We start from the raw sequence: 14,423 nt of genomic DNA, 5'->3' as shown, positions 1-14,423 counted from the left end.
TTATTGCCTAACAGCACACAAAAAAAGAAAAAATCCTGGTTCCGTTCCAACGTGGCCAAATGGGAACAGCTCTGGTCTGCAGTTACTAGTGTGATCAACGCAGAAGATGGGTGATTCCTGCACTTCCAACTGAGGTACCTAGTTCATCTCATTGGGACTGGTGGGACAGTGGGTGCAGCCCAAGGAGAGCGAGCCAAAGCAGGGTGGGGCATCACCTCACCCAGGAAGAGCAAAGGGTCAGGGGATTTCCCTTTCGTAGCCAAAGAAAGCCATGGCAGACTGTACCTGGAAAAACGGGACACTCCCATCCAAATACTGCACTTTTCCCACGGTCTTACAAATGGCAGACCAGGAGATTCTCTCCCGTGCCTGGCTCAGTGGGTCCCACACCCACGGAGCCTGGTTCATTGCTAGCACAGCAGTCTGAGATCAACCTGCAAGGCTGCAGCCTGGCAGGGGGAGGGACATCCATTATTGCCAAGGCTTTAGTAGGTAAACAAAGTGGTCAGGAAGCTTGAACTGGGTGGAGCCCACCACAGCTCAGCAAGGCCTACTGCCTCTATAGATTCCACCTCTGTGGGGAAGGCATAGTTGAACAAAAGGCAGCAGAAACTTCTGCAGACTTAAATGTCCCTGTCTGTCAGCTCTGAAGAGAGCAGTAGTTCTCCCAGCATAGTGTTTGAGCTCTGAGAATGGACAGACTGCCTCCTCAAGTGGTTTCCTGACCCCCATGTAGCCAAACTTGGAGACATCTCCCAGTAGGGGCTGAGAGACACCTCATACAGGCAGGTGCCCCTCTGGGATGAAGCTTCAAGAGGAAGGATCAGGAAGCAATATTTGCTGTACTGCAATATTAGCTGTTCTGCAGCCTCCTCTGGTGATACCCAGGCAAACAGGGTCTGGAGTGGACTTCCAGCAAACTCCAATGGACCTTCAGCTGAGGGATCTGACTGTTAGAAGGAAAACTAACAAACAGAAAGGAATAGTATCAACATCAACAAAAAGGACATCCACACCAAACCCCATCTGTAGGTCACCAACATCAAAGACCAAAGGTAGATAAAACCACAAAGATGGGGAAAAACCAGAGCAGAAAAGCTGAAAACTCTAAAAACCAGAACACCTCTTCTCCAAAAGACTGTAGCTCCTCACCTGCAGTGGAACAAAGCTGGACAGAGGATGACTTTGATGAGTTGACAGAAGTAGGCTTCAGAAGGTCGGTAATAACAAACTTCTCTGAGCTAAAGGAGCATGTTCTAACCCATTGCAAGGAAGCTAAAAACCTTGAAAAAAGGATAGATGAATAGTTAACTAGAATAAACAGTGTAGAGAAGACCTTAAATCACCTGATGGAGCTGAAAACCATGGTACAAGAACTTCATGATGCATGCACAAGCTTCAATAACTGATTCGATCAAGTGGAAGAAATGATATCAGTGATTGAAGATAAAATCAATGAAATAAAGCAAGGAGACAAGATTAGAAGAAAAAAAAGTAAAAATGAATGAACAAAGCCTCCAAGAAATATGTGACTATGTGAAATCTACATTTGATTGGTGTACCTGAAAGTGACAGGGAGAATGGAACCATGTTGGAAAACACTCTTCAGAATATTATCCAGGAGAACTTCCCCAACCTAGCAAGGTAGGCCAACATTCAAATTCAGGAAATACAGAGAACACCACAAAGATATTCCCTGAGAAGAGCAACACCAAGACACATAATTTTCAGATTCACCAAGGTTGAAATGAAGGAAGAAGTGTTAAGGACAACCAGAAAGAAAAGTCGGGTTATCCACAAAGGGAAGCCCATCAGACTAATAGTGGATCTCTCTGCAGAAACCCTATAAGCCAGAAGACAGTGGGGGACAATATTCAATATTCTTAAAGAAAAGAATTTTCAACCCAGAATTTCATATCCAGCCAAACCAAGCTTCATAAGTGTGGGAAAAATAACATCCTTTACAGACAAGAAAATGCTGAGAGATTTTGTCACCATCAGGCCTGCCATACAAGAGCTCCTGAAGGAGCAATAAACGTGGAAAGGAACAACTGGTACCAGTCACTGCAAAAACATGCCAAATCATAAAGAGCATTGATGCTATTAAGAAACTGTACCAATTATCAGGCAAAATAACCAGCTAACATCATAATGATGAATCAAATTAACACATAACAATATTAACCTTAAATGTAAATGGAGTAAATGCTCCAATTAAAAGACACAGACAGACACAGACTGGCAAATTTGATAAAGAGTCAAGACCCATCAGTGTGCTGTATTCAGGAGACCCATCTCACATACAGAGACACACATAGGCTCAAAATAAAGGGATGGAGGAGGATCTACCAAGCAAATGGAAAGCAGAAAAGAAGGAGTTGTAATCCTAGTCTCTGATAAAACAGACTTTAAACCAACAAAGATCAAAAGAGACAAAGGCCATTACATAATGGTAAAGGGATCAATTCAACAAGAAGAGCTAACCTAAATCTATATGCATCCAATACAGGAGCACCCAGATTCATAAAGCAAGTCCTTAGAGACCTACAAAGAAACTTAGATTCCCACACAATAATAATGGGAGACTTTAACACCCCACTGTCAATATTAGACAGATCAATGAGACAGAAGGTTAACAAGGATATCCAGGACTTGAACTCAGCTCTGCACTGAGCAGACCTAATAGAAATCTACACAACTCTCCACCCCAAATCAACAGAATATACATTCTTCTCAATACCACATCACACTTATTCTAAAATAGACCACATAATTGGAAGTAAGGCACTCCTCAGCAAATGTAAAAGAACAGAAATCATAACAAACTTTCTCTCAGACCACAGTGCAATCAAACTAGAACTCAGGACTAAGAAACTCACTCAAAACCACACAACTACATGGAAACTGAACAACCTGCTCCTGAATGACTACTGGGTAAATAATGAAATGAAGGCAGAAATAAAGATGTCCTTAGAAGCCAATGAGAACAAAGACACAATGTACCAGAATCTCTGGAACACATTAAAGCAATGTGTAGAGGGAAATTTATAGCACTAAATGCCCACAAGAGAAGGCAGGAAAGATCTAAAATCAACACCCTAACATCACAATTAAAATAACTAGAGAAGCAAGAGCAAACAAATTCAAAAGCTAGCAGAAGGCAAGAAATAACTAACATCAGAGCAGAACTGAAGGAGACAGAGACACAAAATATCTTTCAAAAAAAAATCAATGAATCCAGGAGCTGGTTTTTTGAAAATATTGACAAAATTGATAGACCGCTAGCAAGACTAATAAATAAGAAAAGAGAGAAGAATCAAATAGACACAATAAAAAATGATAAATAATAAATGATCCCAGAGAAATGCAAACTAACATCGGAGAATACTATAAACACCTCTATGGAAATAAACTAGATAATCTAGAAAAAATGGATAAATTCCTGGACACATACACCCTCCCAAGACTAAACCAGGAAGAAGTTGAATCTCTGAATAGACCAATTACAGGCTCTGAAATTGAGGCAATAATTAATAGCCTACCAACCAAGAAAACGTCTACTACCAGATGGATTCACAGCCGAATTCTACCAGAGGTAAAAGAGGAGCTGGTACCATTCCTTCTGAAACGATTCCAATCAATAGAAAAAGAGGAAATCCTCTTTAACTCATTTTATGAGACCAGCATCATCCTGATCCCAAAGTATGGCAGAGACACAACAAAAAAGGAGAGTTGTAGACCAATATCCCTGATGAACATGGACGCAAAAATCCTCAGTAAAATACTGGCAAACCAAATCCAGCCGCATAGCAAAATGCTTATCTGCCACAATCAAGTCGGCTTCATCCCTGGGGTGCAAGGCTGGTTCAACATATGCAAATCAATAAATGCAATCCATCACATAAACACAACCAATGACAAAAACCACATGATTATCTCAACAGATGCAGGAAAGGTCTTCGACAAAATTCAACAGCACATCAACAAAATTCAACAGCCCTTCATGCTAAAAACTCTCAATAAAATAGGTACTGATGGGATGTATCTCAAAATAATAAGAGCTATTTATGACAAACCCATGGCCAATATCATACTGAATGGGCAAAAATTGAAAGCATTCCCTTTGAAAACTGGCACAAGACAAGGATGCCTTCTCTCACCACTCCTATTCAACATAGTGTTGGAAGTTCTGGCTAGGGCAATCAGGCAAGAGCAAGAAAGGGTAATCAATTAGGAAAAGAGGAAGTCAAACTGTCCCTGTTTGCAGATGCATGATTGCATATTTAGAAAACCCCATTGTCTCAGCCCAAAATCTCCTTAAGCTGATAAGCAACTTCAGCAAAGTCTCAGGATACAAAATCAATGTGCAAAAATCACAAGCATTAATATACACCAATAACAGAAAAACAGAGAGTGAAATCATGAGTGAGCTCCCATTCACAACTACTACAATGAGAATAAAATACCTAGGAATCCAACTTACAAGGGATGTAAAGGACCTCTTCAAGGAGAACTGCAAACCATTGCTCAATGAAATAAGAGAACACAAACAAATGGAGGAATATTCCATGCTCCTGGATAGGAAGAATCAATATTGTTAAAATGGCCATACCACCCAAGGTAATTTATAGATTCAATGCCATCCCCATCAAGCTACCAATGACTTCCTTCACAGAATTGGAAAAAAATACTTTAAATTTCACAGGGAACCAAAAAAGAGCCCGCATAGACAAGACAATCCTAAGCAAAAAGAACAAAGCTGGAGGCATCACCCTACCTGACTTCAAACTATACTATGAGGCTACAGTAACCAAAACAGCATAGTACTGGTACCAAAACAGAGATATAGACCAATGGAACAGAACAGAGACCTCAGAAATAACACCACACATCTACAACCTTATGATCTTTGACAAATCTGATGAAATAATAAATGGGTACAGGATTCCCTATTTAATAAATGGTACTGGTAAAACTAGCTAGCCATATGTAGAAAGCTGAAACTGGATCCCTTCCTTACACTTTATACAAAAATTAATTCAAGATGGATTAAAGACTTAAATGTTAGACCTAAAACCATAGAAACCCTAGAAGAAAACCTAGGCAATACCATTCAGGACATAGCCATGGGCAAAGACTTCATGACTAAAACAAAAGCAATGGCAACAAAAGCCAAAATAGACAAATGGGATCTAATTAAACTAAAGAGCTTCTACACACAAAAGAAACTACCATTGGAATGAATAGGCAACTCACAGAATGGGAGAAAATTTTTGCAATTTACCCATCTGACAAAGGGCTTAAACAAATTTACAAGAAAAAGTTAAACAACCCCATCAAAAAGTGGGCGAAGGAGATGAACAGACACTTCTAAAAAGAAGACATATCATCACTGGTCATCAGAGAAATGCAAATCAAAACCCCAATGAGATACCATCTCTCACCAGTTTGAATGGCGATCATTGAAAAGTCAGGAAACCTCAGATGCTGGAGAGGATGTGGAGAAATAGGAACACTTTTACACACTGGTGGAAGTTTAAATTAGTTCAACCATTGTAGAAGACAGTGTGGCAATTCCTCAAAGATCTAGAACCTGAAATGCCATTTGACCTAGCGATCCCATTATTGCATATATACCCAAAGGATTTTAAATCATGCTACTATAAAGACACATGCATATGTATGTTTACTGCGGCACTATTCACAATAGCAAAGACTTGGAACCAACCTAAATGTCCATCAATGATAGACTGGATTAAGCATATGTGGCACATACATGCCATGGAATACTATGCAGCCATAAAAAAGGATGAGTTCATGTCCTTTGCAGAGACCTGGATGAAGCTGGAAACCATCATTCTCAGCAAATTATCATAAGGACAGAAAACCAAACACTGCATGTTCTCACTCATAGGTGGGAATTGAACAATGAGAACACTTGGACACAGGGAAGGGAACATTACACACCAGGGCCTGTTGTGGGGTAGGGGCTGGCGGAGGGATAGCATTAGGAGAAATACCTAATGTAAATAATGAGTTGATGGGTGTAGCAAACCAACATGGCACCTGCATACCTATGTAACAAACCTGCACATTGTGCACATGTACCCTAGAACTTAAAGTATAATAATAAAATTTCTAAACAAAAATAAAAACTGATTTGGGTCCTGTCTCTGACACTTTTTAAGCACATGCTTAGTTGTGCATAATCAAATAGATCCTCTGAACCTTATTTGATTCATGATTACAATAGAGCAATATTTGGTCTACTTGACTCAGAGTTATTACGTAGTAGAAACAAGATCAAAACAGTGACATGCAAACTGCAAAGCAGTTGTGATTGTTAATTTTATGCATCAACTTGACTGAGCCATAGGATGACCAGATTATTTCTGGATGTGTCTGTGAGAGTGTTTCTGAATGAGATAAGATTTGAATAGTGTGAAAGGAAAATAAACCTTGGGGTCCCCAAATCACTAAGCTAAAGGGAAAAGTCAAGCTGGGAACTGCTTAGGGCAAGCATGCCTCTCATTCTATTCAAAGTCATCCCTCTGCTCACTGAGATAAATGTATATCTGATTGCCTCCTTCGGAAAGGCTAATCAGAAACTCAAACAAATACAATCATTTGTCTCTTCCAGGCCATAGGTAGAGGCCTGGAAGACCCTTCCCCTTTGAGTTGTCCCACCTTTTCTTCCAGTTATCCTGCCTTCCCAGACCAAACAAGTGTTCATCTTACATATGTTGATTAATATCTCATGTCTCCCTACAATGTATAAAACCAAGCTGTGCTTCAACCACCTCGGGCACATGTTGTTAGGACCTCCTGAGGCTGTGTCATGGGTGTGTGTCCTTAACTTTGGCAAAATAAACTTCATAAGACCTGTCTTAGATTTTTGGGGTTTGCAATAGGTATACTTAGCAAAGTAAATGCCTCTTCCCAATTTGAATGGGCTTCATCCAATTCACTGAGGGCCTGAGTGGAACAAAAGATGAAGAAATACATCTCCTTTTATTTTCTACTTCACTGCTTGAGCTGGGAAATTTCTTCTCATCTTCTCCTGCTCTCTGCTCCCCTGGGTCTCTGACCTGAAGACTTAGATTAAGTCTTCCTAGACTCTCTAGCTTGCAGATGGCAGATTGTGGAACTTCTTAGCCTACATAATCATGTGAGCCAGTTTCTCATTTTATATATGATTATACAAATGATGATGTCCGATATATATATATTGTATTCTCTAGAGAATCCTAATACAGTGGCTCATGCTATCAAGCGTTATTATTTTCTTAAAACAGAGTTTCTTATTGGGAAATTATTTGAGTAACTGTGTATCTGAATGATGTGTTGGACCATAAGTAACATCGGAGATGATACATCCTGGGATCACCGAGAAAAGTAACTTCTGCCCTCACATATTAATTCATTTATTTTCATTGTCATTATTACTGACATAAATAATTTCTACAGATTTTGCATAACTTCTATGTCACCAACAACTCTTTTATTTAATCATGTCTTATAATTTCTCTCCTAGGTATTTACTTGGGTTTTTAATAAGATTAAAGTATTTTAATTTTAATAGCATTAAAATGGAGCTTGGACTAGTCAATGTTTTATTCTTTTTTGTATTCACAGCAATTTCTACCATCTTCAAGGTTAGCCTGACCTTGTTTGCATTATTTTCCAGTCTACTCATCACTTGACAGAAAAATTATTTCAACTATAATCAAGAACAAGCACTTAATATTGGTTCTCTCCTTCCAGGTAATAATCCTGCATGTGGTAGACAAGATTTCTGAAATAGCCTAAACACTGAAGCCATGCTGTTTCCAGTTGGAGTTTTGCAGCACGTGGGGACCACATATCTGCTGAGGGCTATATTTCTATGATAAATGCCACACGCATACATGTGTGTGTATTTTAAAATACAGGGTATGGTATGCACCTTTTCTTATAGGAGCTAGTGATTGAGTCTTGTAGCAAATTAAAAAGGCCCTCAACATCTCTATCTGATGATGATGCAAAATGAAAACAAAGACAGTTTTCATTTTGCCGGAAGACCACATGCCAAATGGTTTTCATTAATGTCTAAGCATCTGAATGCTTACTGTCCTTTCTTCTTACAATAAGGAAAGCTATTGTGAATAAGCCAGTTACATATTTAAAATTTATTTATTCAATAGATATTTGAGTGCATACCCTGTGCCAAGCACTAGATACTGAAGATATGGTAGTGAATAATCATATGAAAACCCCAGCCCACATAGGCTACATTCTGTAAAGACAGGGTAGAGTGAAAGTGCAAAGATTTTCAGCCTGGATTTGAATCTTGAACCCATTATTAACTAGCAGGTGTCCTTGCCCCAATTTCTTGGTCTCTCTGCACTCCACATTCTTCATTTGTTGAAATGGAGATGATGTCTACCTCACTGGGTTGTCAAAATGATTGACAATGGTAATCTGTGACAAGTGCCTGGTATATGGTGGGCACTGTTCTTATTGTAATATCCTGAGATATTTTACTTTTAAAGATGTTATGGGTTGAATTATGTCTTCTCATAAAAGATATGTTGGGGCTGTGTAGTTCGTAGTACCTAAGAATGTGACTTTATTTGGAGATAAGATCTTTATATTAGGTAATAAAGTTGAAAGGAGGTGGTTAGAGTGAGCCCTAATCCAATGTGACTAATGTCTTCATTAAAAAGAAAAGAAAGAAAATTTGGACACAGAGCCACACACACAGGGAGAATGCCATGTGAAGATAAAGGCAGAAATTGGGGCAATACTTGTATCAGACAAGCAGTGCCAAGAATTGCCAGCAAACAGCCAGGGGCTAGATGAAAGGCATGGAACAGATGCATCACAGCCCTCAGAAGGAGCCAATCCTGCCAACACCTTGATCTCAGACTTGTAGTCTTTAAAACAGAGACAATAAACCTCTGTTGTTAAGCTGTCCAGTTTGTGGTACTTGCTCATGGTAAGAGTAGCAAACTAATACCAAGGGTTTTACCTTTAAGAGTGAGTTTGAAGAACATTTTTTAAAAATCCTATTTTATTGCACATGAGCACAGGCCATTCTTCTTATTGTCAATCATTCTCTTATAATTTCTTATAATCACTATAAACACCATAAACCGAATGAGAGTAAGAAAGGCCATAAGTAGTTGTAAATTTTACAGGATAATGATCACACTGTAAACACTGTACCCTGGTTCCATAAGTCAGGAAAATATATAAAATAACACTGAAAATGTTCAAGCCTATTTAAGGTAGTTCCATTCTCTTAAAGGAAACTAATCTTTGAAACAAGCCTCTAAGACTGTTTCCCATGGTGAGTTTCTCATCTTGACTTTTAAGTACGTCATCAGCTCATGATGCAGTTACAATCGCACAGTGAAATAGTGTTCTTGGCAATCAAATTGGTCCTGGGGTCAAACATTTCTTGGAGAGTATTATGAAGAAATAAGATGAATGAATCAATTCTATTCTACATTTATTGCAATTCATGTTAGATGAAAAAATAAAATGTAGAAGATTGGTCACTGTATTACCAGCCACTAACATGGAATTATCAAGAAAATAAAGGAAATGAGATTTAAATCTGAGAAGGGGATTGTGTGCAATAACAAGAATTTGTAAATAGTTTACATTAGATCCATCTCATTCATTCATTCATTTATCAATTCGTTCAAAAATATGTAATGAGCTCTACTGTGCATATAACTCCAGTCTCAAAATTTTAACTGTTGTTTCAGAATTTAGAATTAAGAGAGATCTAATCTCTTACTGATTGATGGACATGACCTTGTACTTACTTGATTCTGGTAGAAAATGCTAATAAAAATAATCCAGAATTATTAGGAATCATTGACTATCTTTATTTGAACAAGAAAAATAATTTTGATAAATGATGCATTATATTCTATTTCTGAATGTATTAGAAAATTAAAATCATTTAATAATAAATTTTGTTTGTATCTTGCCTAATTCCAAACAAACAGCGAGAAAAAACCAAGACTATAAAGAGGCTTGCTTATCTATTCAAGTAAAAGTAATTCAGAACTCTTAAAAAGAATGTTGATTTTGGTCTTTAGCTTCTTGATGCCTTCTTTTTGAAGAAATGACATGCTGTGGAGAAAACCTTTTTTATATTTGATTGTCTTTTTTGTCCAGGAAGTATTCCTAGCCAGTGTGTCATTATCTTTTAAAAGTATGAGAATACAATGAAAATTAATGGATTTATTTAAACTAACAATAAACCTTTTTCATGTACCTTATTGTATTTTTCAAACAGCCTCTAATGGAAAAAGAATATTTTGTTTCTAAAAATTCCCCACAGTGTACCACCACTTCTTTTATATGTTAAAAAAATTCAAATTAATGTTAATCATAAAAATGTAGGTGAAACAGTCTAAAAACCGATCCAAATTTTTAGATTGAAATTATCAGTCCTTGCCTAAAAGGTCATGTTTAGACAATAGAACAATTATCCTCGAATTCTCTCAAGTAAGAGGCCAGGTGTCAATATTCCCCAGAATGATTTGCAAGTTTCAAGTCCACAAATCCATTTAATTTTGCTTTAAATCAGCATCCACTGCTACACTCTGGCAACCCTGAGGTGTAAATTGGCTCAAAGATGTGTTTTCCTTGTTCTGCACATTTATCATCATTATCGTCATCATCATCATGTTAATTTAAATGCTTTAAGCAGTCCTCTATTTTCCAGTTTCTTATTCCAAAATTACTCATTACTGACTTATTCTTAGATAATCTAGACATTTAGAAGGTAATCAAGCTTAGTGTTAAAGACCAGCACTGGAGTCAGATGTCTGGGTTGGTGACATTACCTTACAACTTGTTAGCTGGTTGACTCATTTTTTGATTCTTCAGATTCTCCACCTATAAAATGATGATAATAACAGTCCCTATTTCAAAGTTGTATCATAATGATTAAATTTAATACTACCTGCAAGTACCTCAGGCAACAGCACTTAGAAAACGCTCAAGAAATGTTAGTCATTGTTCTTATCTGCCCCCGACAATATTTGTATCAGCAATCTCTGCTACAGTGGACTTTGCTAAAAGAAAAGACATTATCTAGTACACAGTTAATACTAAAAAAAATTACACTAACAAGTGTCTGGCTTCTGAAAGGATTTGTTGACTTGCAAATTATGCTAAAGTTTACTTTGTTTAGATAACTAGGTACAACTAGGAACAAGTGGTTCTCTAGCTATGCCTAGAGAACTAGTTACAATTTTTAAGCTGTCTGGAATCTTAAATCCTAAGGTCTCTCAGATTTTTTTTCATTCTCCTTTTTTTTTTTTTTCCATAGCAACTAAATCAATTCCAAGAATCACAAAGAGAAAAAAGAATGACAAACTGAGGGTTGTAATCCTAGAAAATTTATAAAGTAACATAACAGCATACATATTCTATGTTGCACTTGTCATAACCCTAAAGAGTTCATATTTGTAGCTAAAATTATACTGTCCTTCAGGAGTAAAGGCAGCTGCGAGCTCCAAATTCTTCCTTCTCTTTTCAAAACTCCTCTATAACTCCTCACACCCTCAGAGAATAAACTCACTTAGCAAAGCCCCAAAGAAGTGCTTGCCTAACCACTTGCGAATTAGATATCTGCTGGGGTAAACAAGAGAGTACACATGCAAGAATGAAGAGGAGAGGGGCCAAGACTGGGATATGCTCTGATAAAATGCACACTTCGAGGAAACAGTGTAACTGCACATTCAGCTCCTGTTCTCTAGGGAAGAAAAAGAAATGTGTGAAATTCAAGTTGAAATACAATGAACAGTTTTGTAATGAAGCTATATCACTTTTTGGAAAATTATGCAGATGAACAATGTATTATGGCAGAGGGAGCTGCAGAATAGCCAAGAAACTGGCTCCAGATGGAGACAGACCTCATGGTCAAGAAAGCAGTGAACCTTGTCTCCTGACCCAGAACTTGCCATTCTGCCGACTGCTGTTGATAAAATTGAAATAATAAGGAAGAACCACTAAAAATCATTAATTTTGCAAAACTAGTGGTATTAGAAAAAGCATGAGCTTTGGAATCTAAGACATGTGATTTGAATTATGTTTCTTCAGTTCTAGCTAGGTAATCTTGGGTAAAACACATTACATCTGAGCCTCAGTTATAGCTGGAAGACAAGATTATTAATACCTTCCCTCTTGGGATTGAGATAAAGATTGAATTTAAAAAAAAACTCCCCTCCCAAAAGTAATACATGTTCAGTCTTTGTCCTCTCCTGCACAAATGAACTCAGTGCCTCAGGAGTACAGCCAGGTAGATAGTCACATCCTTCTGTGGAAGCAATACAGACATCCTCACTGCATGTGAAATGGAAGAAATATTTTGTATATTGTTTAACTGATGAATGAAATTAAAGTTAGAAATGCAAACTAGGTAGCCCTTATCCCGTCATTTATATGTGTCCTTCCTGTCTACAGAACACAACTCAGGGAGCAAATAGGAGAACTACAAGGGAGTGATAAGAAAAAAATATCATTCTTACATCTGTTATTTAGCCAGATCTCCAGCTCACCCATTTTATTATAGTTAATAATGATGGTAATCATTCACTGAGCTAAAGAACTAAGGACTTTATACATGGAATCTCATTGAATTCTCAGAGTTGCTTTTGGAGATGAGTTCTTTCTTTATCTCCTTTTTGCAAATGAGAAAACAGAGCCTCAGAGAGGTTTAGAAACTTGTTTAACATCATACGGTAGCTATTGAAGTTGAAGTCATGGTTTGAATGCTTGTCTGATTCTACATTGTCTCTTCTTGTCCTTGTCTTTCCATTCCTCTGACCTTTGTTTGACTGCCACAGCCCTGTGGCTCTCCTTCATTGAATTACCTAGTTAGATATACCTCTCAAGATCTAGCTGTGATTCCTTCTCTTGGACATCACTTCAGGCTTGTTTTCTGGCTCCAAATCTCTATGAATATAGATAAGAGATACACTCAAAACCTTTACCTAGCCTCACAGGGGTTTATCCTTGTAGCATAGACATATCTTCATGACAAAGTGAACCAGGAGTGTTTGAAGGCCTACTTTGTAACCAATTGCATCAACATTAGGGAAATCACCAGGTACTTTCATCAGTTTCTTCTGTAAAATAAAAATTTATAATGTGCTTACAAACTACATAGCTCTTTGGGAAGTAGGCAAATTGAATTTTTCAAATTCTCAGTGGCCAGCTGGGCCATAAAACATAATTACTGATTTTTAATATGTACTTTGTGGCCTTTGCAATTCAAATATGATGGTTTTGACTGTCATCACTATCAGTGTGAAACAACGGGAGCTCAAAGAGAATCCAAAGCTTGATATCGTTCCTGCCCTCACTTTAGGGTTGAAATAAAAGTTCTTAAGGATTTGAAGAACATACTTAGGAGTTCTCTCCATAGCATTTTCATAGCACTCAAGGAAGTATAAGGATTAGCTACAGTGACCCTAAATGCTAATAACATAAATTTTCCAAATCAGAAAGTAAATATTCAGGGCATACTCAAGTACCATTGTGAGTCCCGAGATGTCTGATAAAATATGAGCGTTTGGGTTTTGGTGGCTGGAAGGATGGAGTGGGGCTAAGCTTATAGGTCAAAAGTTACTTATCTTTATTCTAAGAAAATGTGAGCCCCATAAGTTATCTCTACCTTGATGATCCTTCTTTTACAATTCCCATTGTTAACACTTAATTTCTGTAACATTACCTTACAAGGATTATTTCTCAAATGGAATTTCTGCCTCCAAACATATTATGCTAACAATCATATTTTCTTTTTTAAAAATTTCTAAATTCATTTATGCTTTTGTTCTTACACCTATCAATGCATCTAACCGTATGTTTATTGAACAGACATTTATTGAAAGCCTGTTCAGTGCTAGGTACAGGGAATTTAAAACTGAATGGCATGGTTTCTGCCAAGAGGAATATATTAGAGATTTATAGAAGGCAGAATACTATTATATAACATGATCAGAGCTATAATAGTATACAGAGGAATTGTTTTGAGAAAACAAATTTGGGCAGAGTGCCCATGCATAGGAAACAATAAATATGTGTTGGATGAAAAAAAGAACATGTAATCCACAGGTTAAACATGGAAGGACCTCAGTTAGGATAGTATCTCATGATAAACTTTTTTTTTTCTTTTTACAATGTAGCACTTATTTTAAATGATATGAATTGAGGAATGAATAAATGACAAGACAATGCACCTATATTATGGAACAGTAGATATCAGAAAAAGCTAAAGGAAATCTCAAGAGCCACATAATCAAATAGATCATAAGGACACATAAACCAAATTAACTGTAATGAAAGATAACATGAGACAAGAACAATGAGAAATAAATAAATAACAAATATGGGTGATTTCATAGTAGGAAGAG

The 14,423-nt window shown here is 37.3% G+C and overlaps 1 protein-coding gene and 1 long non-coding RNA gene across 9 annotated transcripts in view; one reads left to right on the top strand and one right to left on the bottom strand.

Moving 5' to 3' along the window:
- LOC126954997 (uncharacterized) overlaps positions 1 to 7,958 on the top strand; it is a 56,417-nt gene extending 48,459 nt beyond the window's left edge. For 2 of the 3 annotated variants that reach the window (XR_007725782.1, XR_007725784.1), the window contains exon 4: positions 15 to 249. This is a non-coding gene — a long non-coding RNA (uncharacterized LOC126954997). Of the gene's footprint in view, positions 1 to 14; positions 250 to 7,635 lie in introns of those variants that run through there. The other variant, XR_007725783.1, reaches the window with a different exon arrangement.
- The window catches only part of KCNIP4 (potassium voltage-gated channel interacting protein 4), a 1,211,383-nt gene that overhangs the window by 607,020 nt on the left and 589,940 nt on the right, over positions 1 to 14,423 (bottom strand). The gene's annotated exons all lie outside the window — the stretch shown is intronic.

The sequence above is a fragment of the Macaca thibetana genome, chromosome 5 (genome assembly GCF_024542745.1).
Source record: "Macaca thibetana thibetana isolate TM-01 chromosome 5, ASM2454274v1, whole genome shotgun sequence".
Lineage (NCBI taxonomy): Eukaryota > Metazoa > Chordata > Mammalia > Primates > Cercopithecidae > Macaca > Macaca thibetana.
This window is presented reverse-complemented; position numbering and strand designations above follow the sequence as displayed.